Here is a 13,864-nt window from a genome sequence, read left to right on the forward strand (position 1 = left end):
CCGTTAATTATATTTAGCCTGATGCAATGTCGTCTGTGGCATATGGTGTATTTTAAACACCACGCGGACATTTAAGGCAAGTAGCGTCATGTTTGAATTGACTGAGTAAATATCGGTAAATGTTTTTTCAGAAGGCCCTTTTTTAATAAATATCATCTGCAAAATTCGCGCATGTTGATATGTAATCAATCAACACTCATGACCGAAGGAGTGTTTGTTTTGTTAAAAATAGCCCAATATAAATTTAAAGACACGATTCTATTGTGAAGGCATGACCAATTTGAAACCTAATAGCTTTATGACAACCGCGTAAACAAAGTCGGCACGTGATAATACCTATTGAATTTACCTCGTTGACGCATGCGCATACCATTACCATGCCTCGCCCGTTGTAGTTGTCCGCCTACTTATTGAATTCCGCTTCGTTATAAGCTAAGCGTACCAAGGCCTGCCCGTCATAAGTAGGTTGATTTTATAAATGATGGGAAAAATATTTGCGATAATTTAATTTCTTAACTGTTGATAGGATCGTAATAAATTTTTGATGGTAGTTAAAGGTGTGACTTATATATATTTCTGAATCTAATTAACAAGACTTGTTCACACAGTTAAATGGATATAACAAGGATCGTCAGTTATAGATGAATGGATTTTAATCTCTTTGATGCATGTATGTTTTATTTAAACACATATTTTGTACGTGTAACTTGCTTTAATTTTAGAATAATTCAAATAATGTATGATTTGAAATTGCTTACAAACATTTGCTTCATATTTTGGGTTTGGGTTTAATCTTGAAAACGTAATAAATTGGATTAAAAGCGACAGTTAATTGCAGTCGATCCGTGTTACATTAAAGTAGCCGTGGCCGAAAAAAAAACACAATGTAACAATCAATAAAATAGAACATTTAAATGTTACTTATTAAAAATATTGTAATAAACTCAAAGCGCAAAAAGGTTTGTTTGTGACCGAAGATACACTTGTCAGTTTTTATGCCCCCTTTTCTTCGATAGTGATTGGACTGTCCGTCTGTCTGTCTGTCCGTCTTTCCGTCACACTTTGCGTTTAGGTTTCGAAAAATGCTCATAACTTCTATGTCCCTTGAGATATAACCTTCATATTAGGTATGCATGTGTAAATGGACAAGGCCTTTCCATACGCACAACAATTTTAACCCCTGTGACCTTGACCTTGAACTTAGGGTCCGCTTTTAGGTTTCGAAATCTGCGTTTAGGTTAAAAAAAATTCTCATAACTACTATGTCCCTTGAGATATAACCTTCATATTTGGTATGCATGTGTATATGGACAAGGCCTTTCCATACGCACACAAATTTTTACCCCTGTGACCTTGACCTTGAACTTAGGGTCCGCGTTTAGGTTTCCAAATCTGCGTTTAGGTTTCGAAAAATGCCCATAACTTCTATGTCCCTTGAGATATAACCTTCATATTTGGTATGCATGTGTATATGGACAAGGCCTTTCCATACGCACATTTTTTTTTTACCCCTGTGACCTTGACCTTGAACTTAGGGTCCGCGTTTAGGTTTTGAAATCTGCGTTAAGGTTTAAACAAAATGCTCATAACTTCTATGTCCCTTGAGATATAACCTTCATGTTTGGTATGCATGTGTTTATAGACAAGGCCTTTCCATACGCACACAAAATTTTACCCCCGTGACCGTGACCTTGAACTTAGGGTCCGCGTTTAGGTTTCGAAATCTGCGTTGAGGTTTCGAAAAATGCTCATAACTTCTATGGCCCTTGAGATATAACCTTCATATTTGGTATGCATGTGTATATGGACAATGCGTTTCCATACGCACAAAAATTTTGACCACTGTGACCTTGACCTTGAAGATAGGGTCCGTGTTTATGTTTCGAAATCTGCGTTTAGGTTTTGAAAAATGCGCATAACTTCTATGTCCCTTCAGATATCGATACAATAAGATATAAATGATCATAAATACATGCAATAGGCGAAAATAATTGCAGCGTCGCGAGTTATGCTAATTTTATAGCTTTATTGTGCGTTATTTGAATGTGAAAGTGAATGTTATTTGAATGTCATTTGAAGCAATCATATAACCTCTGTCTACATCTGCTGAAGATATATGACGCTGCTTAATATTGAACTTGATCATGGGCAAGAGTGCGTGCAAGTGTACGTGCTAAACTGTGTTTATTGTCTGTGCCAAGTGTCTGTGCTTGCTTTAGTGCGTGTTTGTTTTTGAGTGTGACAAAGTTGGGACTAGTACCATATATTTGGAATAAAGCGGACTCGATCACTAGAGGTATGGTTGTGTAAATTAGCATAAGAACTATTCTACTTGTATATCCTGCTCCACAATTTAAGTCGAATAGTACTGCTGTTAACAGTCAAATGCCACTGGATACACCAGTTCGTCAAAGGCAAGCTAAACGTATCCTCAGTTCACCTGACTCTGAATTAGTTACGGACCATAAACGCGCCTCATACGCAGAAGTAGTTATGTCACCGCCCAAGACAGCAACTGAGGCCTCGTCAGGTTCCTCTACAAGTTCTATACCAACCATAGTGCTATCTGACGAATCAATGGCACAAATATCTTCTCTCCTGGTATCTACGTTTAAAACACAAATTGAGTCAATGGTGGAACAAATTGCTAACAGTGTTTTCTCAAAACTAACATGCAAATTGGAGTCTCTAGAAAAGGCAAATGAGGACCTCGCTAAAGAAAACGCTGATCTAAAGTCTAAGTTATGTTCACTCGAGACCACAACAGACCACCTAGAACAATACTCTCGAAGAAACTCAATCCGTATTTCGGGTATTAAAGAACTCCCATCGGAAAATACTGACGAGATTGTGTTACAAATTGTTAAAGCCGTCGGCAGTGATATCGTCCTAGGCGACATCGACCGGTCCCATAGAGTTGGAAAGCCGAACCCCCGGAAACCGCGTGATGTCATCGTTAAATTTGCCACTTACCGGGCAAGGCAGAAAGTCTACAGATCCCGCGCGTTGCTAAAAGACAAGGGGTACCCAAACACGTTCATTAACGAAGACCTTACGCGAAGACGAAGTTCGATGCTTTTTAAAGCTAGACAACTCGTGAAAAATGGTACTTTCATTGGGGCCTGGTCGTCCGATGGCAACATCCTTGTTAGAGACGCAGACTCCAAGATCCACAGAATTGACAGTGAGCGTGACCTGGAGTCGCGGTATTAGTAATTAGCTAGTACTATTTTATACTTTTTTATTGCAAAGTCTTATTACTAAGACGTTATTTCATTAACAATTTACTAGTATGCTTATTACACAGGGAATGATAAGACCAAATTGAATATGAGCAGGTTTTTTTTTCTTTTTCTTTTGAAATAAGAATGTATATATATATATATATATATATATATATATATATATATATATATATATATATATATATATATATATATATATATATATATATATATATGCTTGAATTACAAACACAGATATTTTACTCCATGTCTGATAAGTATTATGGCCATCTACGCAGTGTTATTTTCTTTTTGTTTTGTCTTTCATAAACTTGTAGCTTATGTGCCTTTGTGCTGTGTTGTACATGTCAAAACTCTTCTTGCTATCCGTGCACGTTTTTTCTGCAGTGAGCACGTTTAACCCTTCTTGTTGTTGTACTATTAAGCCTTGAATAGTATTGTCACGCTGTTCATGTTTCCTATTGAATTGAGATATATTTGCTTTCATCCGTAAGATTATTTTTACGCAACCACTCCTTTTGTCATTACAAATAATTACTTAGAGTTCACCTTAATTGATTACACAGGAAATGGTGAAACCAAATTGATTATGTGCAAGGTTTTTCACTATTTAAACTCTTCCTGCTATCCGTGCAAGTCTTTTCTGCAGTGAGCACGTTTTACCCTACTTGTTTTTGTACTAATAAGCTTTATACAGTATTGTCACGCTGTTCACGTTTCCCATTTAAATGAGATGTATTTGCTAACACCCATAGGGTTATTTTTACGCAATCACTCCTTTTGTCATTACAATTAAATTTTGTAGCGTCTACTTTAATTTATGTCAGTATGTCACTGGCTTTATGGCCAGCTCACCGGTAAACACTTCGCACTCTAGCAAGTAATTATAATCCAAAACGGGAGACAACCACAGCCGAATCTAGAATGATTTAAAATTAAACTCATGGATTAACCTTCCCTGGTGTGATATCCAAATGTGTCCAAATTGCTTTTGTCCAAATGACTTAGTCATTATGGAACCAATTTAAATTTTAAACGAAAATACCGCGTTCTGAAAGGTCATTTATTTGCACTTTTCTTTTGCTGATGTAATTCTAATCGAACTATTTATCTTGCAGCTAGTCGACTTGTCAAATTCATGACTCGTTGTGACTTACCTTGTTATGAAACTCTTCAGCTTAAAAGCACCATATTATTACTAAATGTCCAATGTATTGAACATACATATTGAGCACTACTATGCTGCAACCATCCGCTTTTTCATTTATCTCGTATGATGTTGTGTTGTTTATCAAAGCTCATTTTATTTTTCAACATCTCATTTTGCTTTCCAATTACCATTTTTCTAGTTTGTTATGTTTTTTTCTCAGTCCTGTCCAATTCATTTATTAAGGCTATGTCGCTGCCAACTTATCTTGTTCTACAGCCTGGTTGGTTTAAACCCCCTGTATTGTTAACATTACTACCCAATGGGTAATGACGTTACTCAATACAGAATGGCTGTTGGAATTTTTAATTCAAGTGTAAGGATTTGTCGTCATAAGTATACTATCAATTATGATTTTAATTATGTATTGATTACATTTTTGTTGAGTCTTCAAAGATTATCGCAGTTAACAACGTACAAATACCTAAATTCGTTGTTAGCATGTGCGATTATTGTTGTATGCGCTGATATTATTTGTTTTATTTTACTTCTGTCCGGTGATGTCGAACCTAATCCAGGCCCTTATAACGGTACCTTGGATCTACTTCACCTTAACATAAGATCGTTGCGTAACAAACTTGAATTTATCAAAGATAATTTACTTAATTTTGACATAATGTGTTTTACGGAAACCCATTTAACCGAGGTTATCACCGACGAGCAGATCTTAATTGATGATTTTTATCACGAATTATTTCGAAAGGATTTCTCGAGTCATTCAAGCGGACTAATTGTTTATGTAAAACAATCATTATTATCGAGGCGTATTCTCGACCTCGAAAATCCCCGTTTACACACAGTTTGGCTAGAAGTTAAATTACATAATTTCAATACTCTGGTTTGTTGCTTTTACCGGCCGCCTAATTCTGATGTTACTTTTTGGAATGATTTTGAAATCATGATTGATAAAGCGCTTGATTTAAACAAGAACGTCATCATGCTTGGGGACATAAACGAAGACCAATTTAAACCCAATGCTCGCCTCTCTCAATCAGTTTCCCTGTATAATATGCACAACGTTATCGCTCAAGCGACCAGGGTCACCGCAAATACTGCTACACTAATTGATCCGATATTGATCTCGGATACCGTTTCATGCTTGAACAGTGAAGTAATAGTTATCCCTCAAACTGTTAGTGACCATCATGCTACTGCCATTCATGTTTCAATTCCTTTAATAAACAGCAAACCGATTCAACGAAACATTTGGTTGTATAAATATGCCGATTTCGATCGACTAAACAATCTTATTACATGTACAAACTGGGAATTTATCCATGATTCTAATGTTAATGAAGCAACTGTTATGTTTACGAACAAACTTATCGAACTGATGAAACTTTGCATTCCAAACAAACTTGTCACAGTGCGCCCTAATGACAAACCATGGTATGATTCTTCTATTAGAACAATGGCTCGTAAACGAGATAGACAAAAACACATATCCATAGACAATCCTACTTCTGCTAACTGGAACAAATATAAACAATTTCGAAATAAGGTTAATAACATGATAAAACATGCGAAAGAACAGTTTTATTCTAACCTAGAAACATCTCTTGATGAACTAAATACTTCAAATCCAAAAAAATATTGGAAAACACTAAAGCAACTAATAAAAACAAATTCTCATCCGAATTCGATACCACCTTTACAGTCAACGGACTCTGACGGCAATCTTATTGTACATTTGTCAGATACCGACAAGTTAAACTGTTTAAACAGATACTTTGCCTCTATTGCGTCGTTGAATGACTCAACCGGTGTTCTTCCACAATTCTCAGATATCTCTAACGCAAAATTATATAACCTGTCCATATCAGAATCGGAAATTATAGATGTTATTAAATGCTTAATGACCAATAAAGCCGTCGGTGGTGACCTTATAAGTCATATTGTCCTTAAAAAAACGTGTAATTCTATTGCTGAGCCTTTGTGTATCCTCTTTAACAAATCACTTAACGAAAGTACATATCCTGCCCAATGGAAAGAAGCGATTGTAATGCCTCTATTTAAAAAGGGAGAACCGAATAATCCTTCCAACTACCGTCCTATCTCATTGTTAAGTTGCGTAGGCAAGCTGATGGAGAGGATAGTTTATAAACATTTATACAACCACCTTCTTGCTAACAAACTTATATACTCCAACCAGTCGGGCTTCTTAAAAGGTCACTCCACAGTCGCTCAATTAATCGACATTTTTGATCAAATAACGAAAGGTATTGATGAAAAGAAACTCACATGCATGGTTTTCTGTGATATTTCTAAAGCGTTCGACCGCGTCTGGCACACAGGACTACTCTTCAAACTTAAACAAAATGGATTTGATGATAATTTACTTAATTGGATAAAAAGTTATCTAGGGAGTCGCACTCAAAAAGTCGTGGTTGGAGCATCAATATCTCAAACGTTAGAGCTTAATGCCGGTGTTCCACAGGGATCTGTTCTAGGCCCATTATTTTTTCTTGTTTATGTAAACGACATAGTCAAGCACCTTCAATGTTCTGCCCGCCTTTTTGCCGATGACACTTCCCTCTCATGTACTACCTCAAATATATATAACATTGAAATTGTTCTGAACCGTGACCTACAAGTTATAAGTAACTGGGCAAAACAATGGCTTGTAGATTTTAATCCACATAAAACCGTGGCTATGTTGTTTTCATCACACCATGCTGTTCCCCAACCACATGTTTTATTTAATAATGTACCGGTCAATTTTGTAGAAAACCACAAACACCTCGGTCTTACACTCAGCTCAAACGGCAAATGGCACGAGCATATCACTAATATAGTAAAATCGTCATCGAAAATACTTGGAATTATGCGAAAAATTAAATACACAGTCTCAAGAAAAACATTAAATCAAATTTATATTTCCCACCTACGACCACTACTTGAGTATGCATGTGTCGTTTGGGACGGATGTGCTCTTTACGAAAAAGAAATGTTAAATAAAATACAAAATGAAGCGGCAAGAATAGTCACAGGTCTCACAAAATCTGTTTCTTTGTCTAACTTGTATTCAGAAATCAACTGGCATAGTTTAGCCGAGCGTAGGAAGTATCTAAAACTTATACATATGTACAAAATTCACAATGGCTTATGTCCAGACTACTTACAAAATTTACTACCAGCAACTGTCTATCAACAATCTGCTAGGAACCTGAGGAACGCAAATGATTATGTAATCGTTACTAGAAGGACGGAACTTTACTCACGCTCATTTATCCCGTCGGCTATCGATCTATGGAACAACTTACCTCGCGACATAAGACTGTTAGATTCTCTATCAAGATTCAAAATTAAATTGAAACAATTATTTCTCCCAAATGTCGAAACTCCTTTATATTTTCATACTGGTGATAGAAAATCGTCCATTTTACATGCTCGACTAAGGAATAACTGTAGCGATTTGAAATTGCACTTGTTCATCAATCACTTAGAACCTTCACCTTTATGCGTATGTGGAGAAGTTGAATCAGTGTATCATTTCTTTTTTATTTGTCCACGCTTTTCTGAACAACGTACTACTCTTTTTGAAACCCTACACGCAATTGAACAAATAAATTGCAATACAATGCTTTTTGGTAATGACATGTTAGATAATGACACCAACTGCTTCATATTTAAAAATGTTCAGATATTTATTTAGACGACAAAGCGTTTTTCATAATGTTGTTGTAGCGCATAGTTATGTTTATTCTTCTGGACAGGACTTCACAATCTCAAGGTTGTACTGTATGTTTTATTTCCAATGCTTTACAAACCATGATTTTCTTTTGTATTTTACTTGCGCACTTGTATTTTGCTCTCTTAATACAAATGTTATCTTGACCATGTAACTTACAGCTTTACAAAATCACGCTATCGTCACGAATATATGCAATGTAAATAACAGAACAGGGAAAGACCACCAATAATGTTGTTAGAACTTTAGGTCCTACCCTTTTTTCAAAACAGTTGTATTTCTATATATGTTCTGTAGTTGTGTAACTATTTTGGAAATAAAATATGTTTAAATAAATAAATGTAGTTGTAAATCTAAAATTATGACATGAGTGGGCAACCACTGTTAGGTACAATCTAGTAGCTAGTTTCTCTATACCAAAGTACTGTTAATAAATTAATAGGTTTTACGTTATGCCTTGGCAAGTTAAACCAAAGTACTGACAGTACTGGTGTGACGATGCTTTTGAAGAGGATTTTGAAGAGGATTGATATAAAAGCATGTATATAAGTTTATCTACATCACCACAATTGTGTATGTGGGTACGAAAATTTTGGGTAGGAAAAATAATGGGTACGAAAATTTTGGGTACAAAAATTATGCCAAAAAAATTGGGTACGAAAAAAGATTTGGTTACGAAAAAAAAATGGGTACGCAAAAAAATTGGGTACGAAAAAAAAATTGGGGTACGAGAAAAAATTTGGGCACGAAAAAATTGGGTACGAAAAATGTAGGATACGGAAACAAAATTGGGGGTACGGGGAAGTAGTAACCGCGGGTTACATTCTCGATCAAATATAACAAGAAACATCTCTAAAAAGATATTCGACGTGTATTTTGCTGTACCACCTATCTTAATAACGTTCTGTTACAGTAAAATGTTTGTGGGTTATACCATTACGTTCCAGCATATAAATTCAAAACTTGACATGCTCTTTAATTACACCATGCTCTTTAATTTCACATGTATATCATACCAAACTTTATATTTCGTTGTTTCCTTTCCTAAGTTAATGATGCTATGTGTACGGACGTGATTTCACATGCCCATGTGCATGGACATATATTTTTGCTCTTTTGATTATTGTTTTTTTCTCTGTTTGTTCGTTAAGTACGGCAATAATTTCATGATGATTCCCGACAGTAGGTATGAGCACATAGTCGTAAGAGCACTTGAATACGTGAGTTCTGTAATTTCTGTTTGAAAAGTTTATTAAATATGCAAAATGAGAAAGCACGCATAAGAGCGAGTTTCACAGATGTCATACGCTATTATGCTGTTTATATACCATAGTCGCTACAACGTTTACAAATGGCAGGTTCGAAATAATTCGTTTTCTCTACACTCATGATCGCGTTGAAAGTTAATTATACACGTTTTAATTCGCACTTTATTTACTGAATCGCGACAAATGTCAAATACAATACAGAAAATGCATAGTTGTTTCATTGATCTATAAACATATAATGGATTGAATATAACTGATTTGAAATTAACGTTTTCAAACTATTATTAAATCTTTTTCCCGGGATATGCTGTCCCATTTATAGCTGAGCTTCCTATACATTTATCAATGATAGTCAGTGAGGTATGCCGATTAGAAAAATCGAGCTATCTCAATCGGACTGGCTCGGTCTTTTACATAGGTCGCCGTTGTGAAGAATTTTTTCATAGTATGAAAACTTAGACGAGCTGCTTCGCAGCATCGTCAAAAATAGAAATATACCTTGTCTGACGTCAGCCAATGCATTGCTGAATGTCTATGAACAGTTTACAATATGGGTTATTACATATGGAATGAGTGATGTATTGACGTCATCATTTGATGACGTTCAATTGAACGAATGATAATGGCGACTAAAATTCGTTAAAGGGATCTTTTCACGGTTTGGTAAATTGACAAAATTGAAACAAAGTTGTTTCAGATTCGCAAATTTTCGGTTTAGTTATGATATTTGTGAGAAAACAGTATTACTGAACATTTGCCATGGTCTAATATAGCCATTATATGCATCTTTTGACGATTTAAAAACCTAAAAATTATAAAGCGTTGCAAAGCGAAACGATTGAATAATTTGGAGAGTTCTGTTGTTGTCGTTTAAATTTGTGAAACTACGAAGATTGCTTATACAAGGTATTAAATACGCATAATATGTATGCTTGGCAGGATAGCTCAGTTGGCTAGTGCGTTTTTACTTCAGGATTCCGGGGGTCACTGGTTCGAGCCCTGCTGCGGGCTACTTTTTTTTTCCTTTTTTAAATTTTAATTTTGATTTTTACTGGAGCTTTTAAAATTTAATGTTTACATTTATCAATATAAAGCATTTAATGACAATCTTCAAAACATGCCAAAATCTGTGAAAAGGCCCCTTTAAGCTCCTGGTGGAAAAATCCAGTATTTGATAAAATGATGAAAAGGTGGTCTTTTTTATTGCGCAGTCGCTATAAACACGTGGCTTGGCCGGAAGTACATGTAACGTTAATAGCAACCTCAAGACAATCCACCACAGGAGACAATTCACGCGCTAGACAATTCAAATTTGATTTTAAATAAAAAAATTCGTTCCCAAAATATTTCGTAACCATTTTTTTTTCTTTTTTCGTACCCATTATTTTCGTACCCAAATGTTTTCGAACCCAAATTTTTTCGTACCCAATTTCTTTTTTGTACCCATTTTTTTCGTACCCAAATGATTTTCGTACCCAAGTTTTTTTGTACCCATTTTTTTCGAACCCAAATGTTTTTCGTACCCTTATTTGTTAGTACCCAAATTTTTCTTCGTACCCAATTTTTTTCGTACCCAATGTTTTTCGTACCCATGTTTTTTCATACCCAAATTTGTTCGTACCCAAAAAAAATCGTACCCATGTTTTTCGTACCAAAATGTTTCGTACACAATTTTTTTTCGTACCCATTTTTTTTTCGTACCCATTTTTTTCGTACCCATTTTTGTTCGTACCCAAATTTTTTCGTTCCCAAATTTTTATTCGTACACATTTTTTTTCGTACCCAAAAAGTTGTTCGTACCCATTTTTTTTCGTACCCAATTTGTTTCGTCCCCATTTTTTTCGTACCCAAATTTGTTCGTACCCAAATTTGTTCGTACCCACATTTTTATTCGTACCCATTTTTTTCGTACCAAATGTTTTCCGTTCCCAATTTTTGTGGTACCCACATTTTGTTGGTACCCATTTTTTTCGCACCTTAATGTTTTTCGTACCCAAATTTGTTCGTACCCATTTTTTTCGTACTCATCTTTTTCGTATAAAAAGGTGTTTTGTACCCATTTTTTTTCGTACCCAATTTTTTTCCGTACCCATTGTTTTCGTACCCAAATTTGTTTCGTACCCAAATTTTTATTCGTACCCATATTTTTCTAACCAAAATAGTTTTTCGTACCCAAATTTTTTTCGTTCCCTATATTTTTTCGTACTTTAATTTATTTTCGTCACCAATTTTTTTTATTCCCACCCACTTTTTTTCCTACCCATTTTTTTTTCGTACACAAATTTGTTCGTACCCAAATTTGTTCGTACCCAATTTTTTTTCGTACCCATTTGTTCGTACTAATTTTTTTTCGTACCCAAATTTTGTTGTACTTTATTTTTTATTCGTACCCATTTTTTCGTACCCAAATAGTATTTTGTACCCTTATTTTTTTCGCACCCAAATGTTTTTCGTACCCAAATTTGTTTGTACCCATTTTTTTTTTCGTACCCATCTTATTTGTACAAAAATGTTGTTTGTACCAAATTTTTTTCGTACCCAATTTTTTACGTTACAGTTGTTTTCGTACCCAAATTTGTTTCGTACCCAAATTTTTATTCGTACCAATATTTTTCGTACCCAAATAGTTTTTCGTACCCAAAGTTTTTTCGTTCCCTTTATTTTTTTGTTCTCTTATTTATTTTCGTAACCAATTTTTTTTTTATTCCCACCCACTTTTTTTCCTACCCATTTTTTTTTCGTACACAAATTTGTTCGTACCCAAATTTTGTTCGTACCCATTTGTTCGTACTCAAATTTTTTTCGTACCCAAATTTTCTTGTACCTAATTTTTTATTAGTACCCATTTTTTCGAACCCAAATAGTTTTTTGTACCCTTATTTTGTTCGTACCCAATTTTTTTTTCGTACCCACATATTTGTTCGTACAATTTTTTTTTAGAAATAATAGATTTTCAATTTGATTTGCTCTCTCCACTCATTCCATCACGCGAAACCCTTAAGGTGTCGCAACTATAGTATGAAATGAGTGATATATTGATATATATTGACGTCATCTATTGATGACGTTCAATTGAACGAATGATAATGGCGACTTAAATTCGTTAAGCTCCGGATTATAGCCGCGATTTGTGGCTCTTGAAAACTGGTTAAACACGTTTGCTGAAATTTGACATGTATATTATCTGGGCGTAGGTACGTTATGTTTTGTAAAGATTTATCAAATTAGTTTGAATAGCACACGTAGGATGCAAAAAGGTATGTGCTTGTTATTTGCTATGCGGTTCCACTTACCGATTTTTTTAAATGTCCAAAACACTAGCGTAAATTTTATTACCCAACTATTGAAATAAACTTATCAACTCATATATTGTATAAAATTGCATCAAAATTTCACATACATTCAAAAGGAAATATTACATGTGGGTGCAATCATTTGCTCTTAAAATGTTAAGGTTATAATTATAAAAATGTTCATTATTGTTTAAAATATTTTATTTATATACACCGTCCGATTGTTTAAGTTTTCTAAAACCTTCTTTAAAATATCATTTAAAATTATTGTTTTTTTCTAACGAGCCTTTGTTTTCTGGCGAAAAAACAACAACATTTTTTTCTATTGAATAGCTTGCATGGACAATCCTTGCGTGCTCAGCGTTCCGATATTTGCACAAACAACAAGTCATTTTGAAATAGCATATATATTTATGATTTTGCGCTGTTAAATAATGCTCTACATTCAACAGTTTGGCGCCATAATGAAACGTAAATATATAAAAAAAAGATCCAGGGTTTTGTATGCTGGATTTAATTCAGAATTAATTAACTGCCATACAAATTGTATGGGGTGTATTGATAAAATTTGGTAGCGTCCTCGTCAAAAGTTTACCTGCTTCGTATTGCCGGTATTTCACGCCTATGCATGTGTGCTCTGTTTACTATCCATACCTTGTAAAGGCCTGTAAATCAAGCATTACGGTACGTGCACAAACACAAAACATGTCTCGAAAACCGAAACTATGTTTACATGCCAGTGAATAATAAATTAGATTTTACCTTTCGATAAACACCCATTACGAATACTCATATTAACGTGCGGCCTTTCCCGGATCTCTCAGCTTTCTACAAATCATATGACACGATATATATATATATATATATATATATATATATATATATATATATATATATATATATATATATATATATATATATATATATATATTGTTTTGCTATTAACAATTTAGGGATATAAAAGCTGCATTTAAATACGGATTTTGATTGTGGATGCATATAGACTAAACCATATGCGATAGCAATCATGTTTATATGTCTAACATGATATGTGTTTGTGCCATACTTAAAAATTGACCAATTGCTGAACATAATGTTGTGTTTTTATTGCAAATGAAGGCGGACTTGTTGCATCCTTTGACGTACTTACGAATTGCAAA

The 13,864-nt window shown here is 34.5% G+C and overlaps 1 protein-coding gene across 1 annotated transcript in view; it reads left to right on the forward strand.

The window, feature by feature from the left end:
* Window positions 1–489: 489 nt before the first annotated feature.
* LOC127876016 (carbohydrate sulfotransferase 15-like) overlaps window positions 490–13,864 on the forward strand; it is a 49,596-nt gene continuing 36,221 nt past the window's right edge. Inside the window, exon 1 of the mRNA XM_052420843.1 lies at window positions 490–670. The gene's annotated coding sequence lies outside the window, so the exon portion shown is untranslated. The remainder of the gene's footprint in view (window positions 671–13,864) is intronic.

This window comes from Dreissena polymorpha, chromosome 4, assembly GCF_020536995.1.
Source record: "Dreissena polymorpha isolate Duluth1 chromosome 4, UMN_Dpol_1.0, whole genome shotgun sequence".
Lineage (NCBI taxonomy): Eukaryota > Metazoa > Mollusca > Bivalvia > Myida > Dreissenidae > Dreissena > Dreissena polymorpha.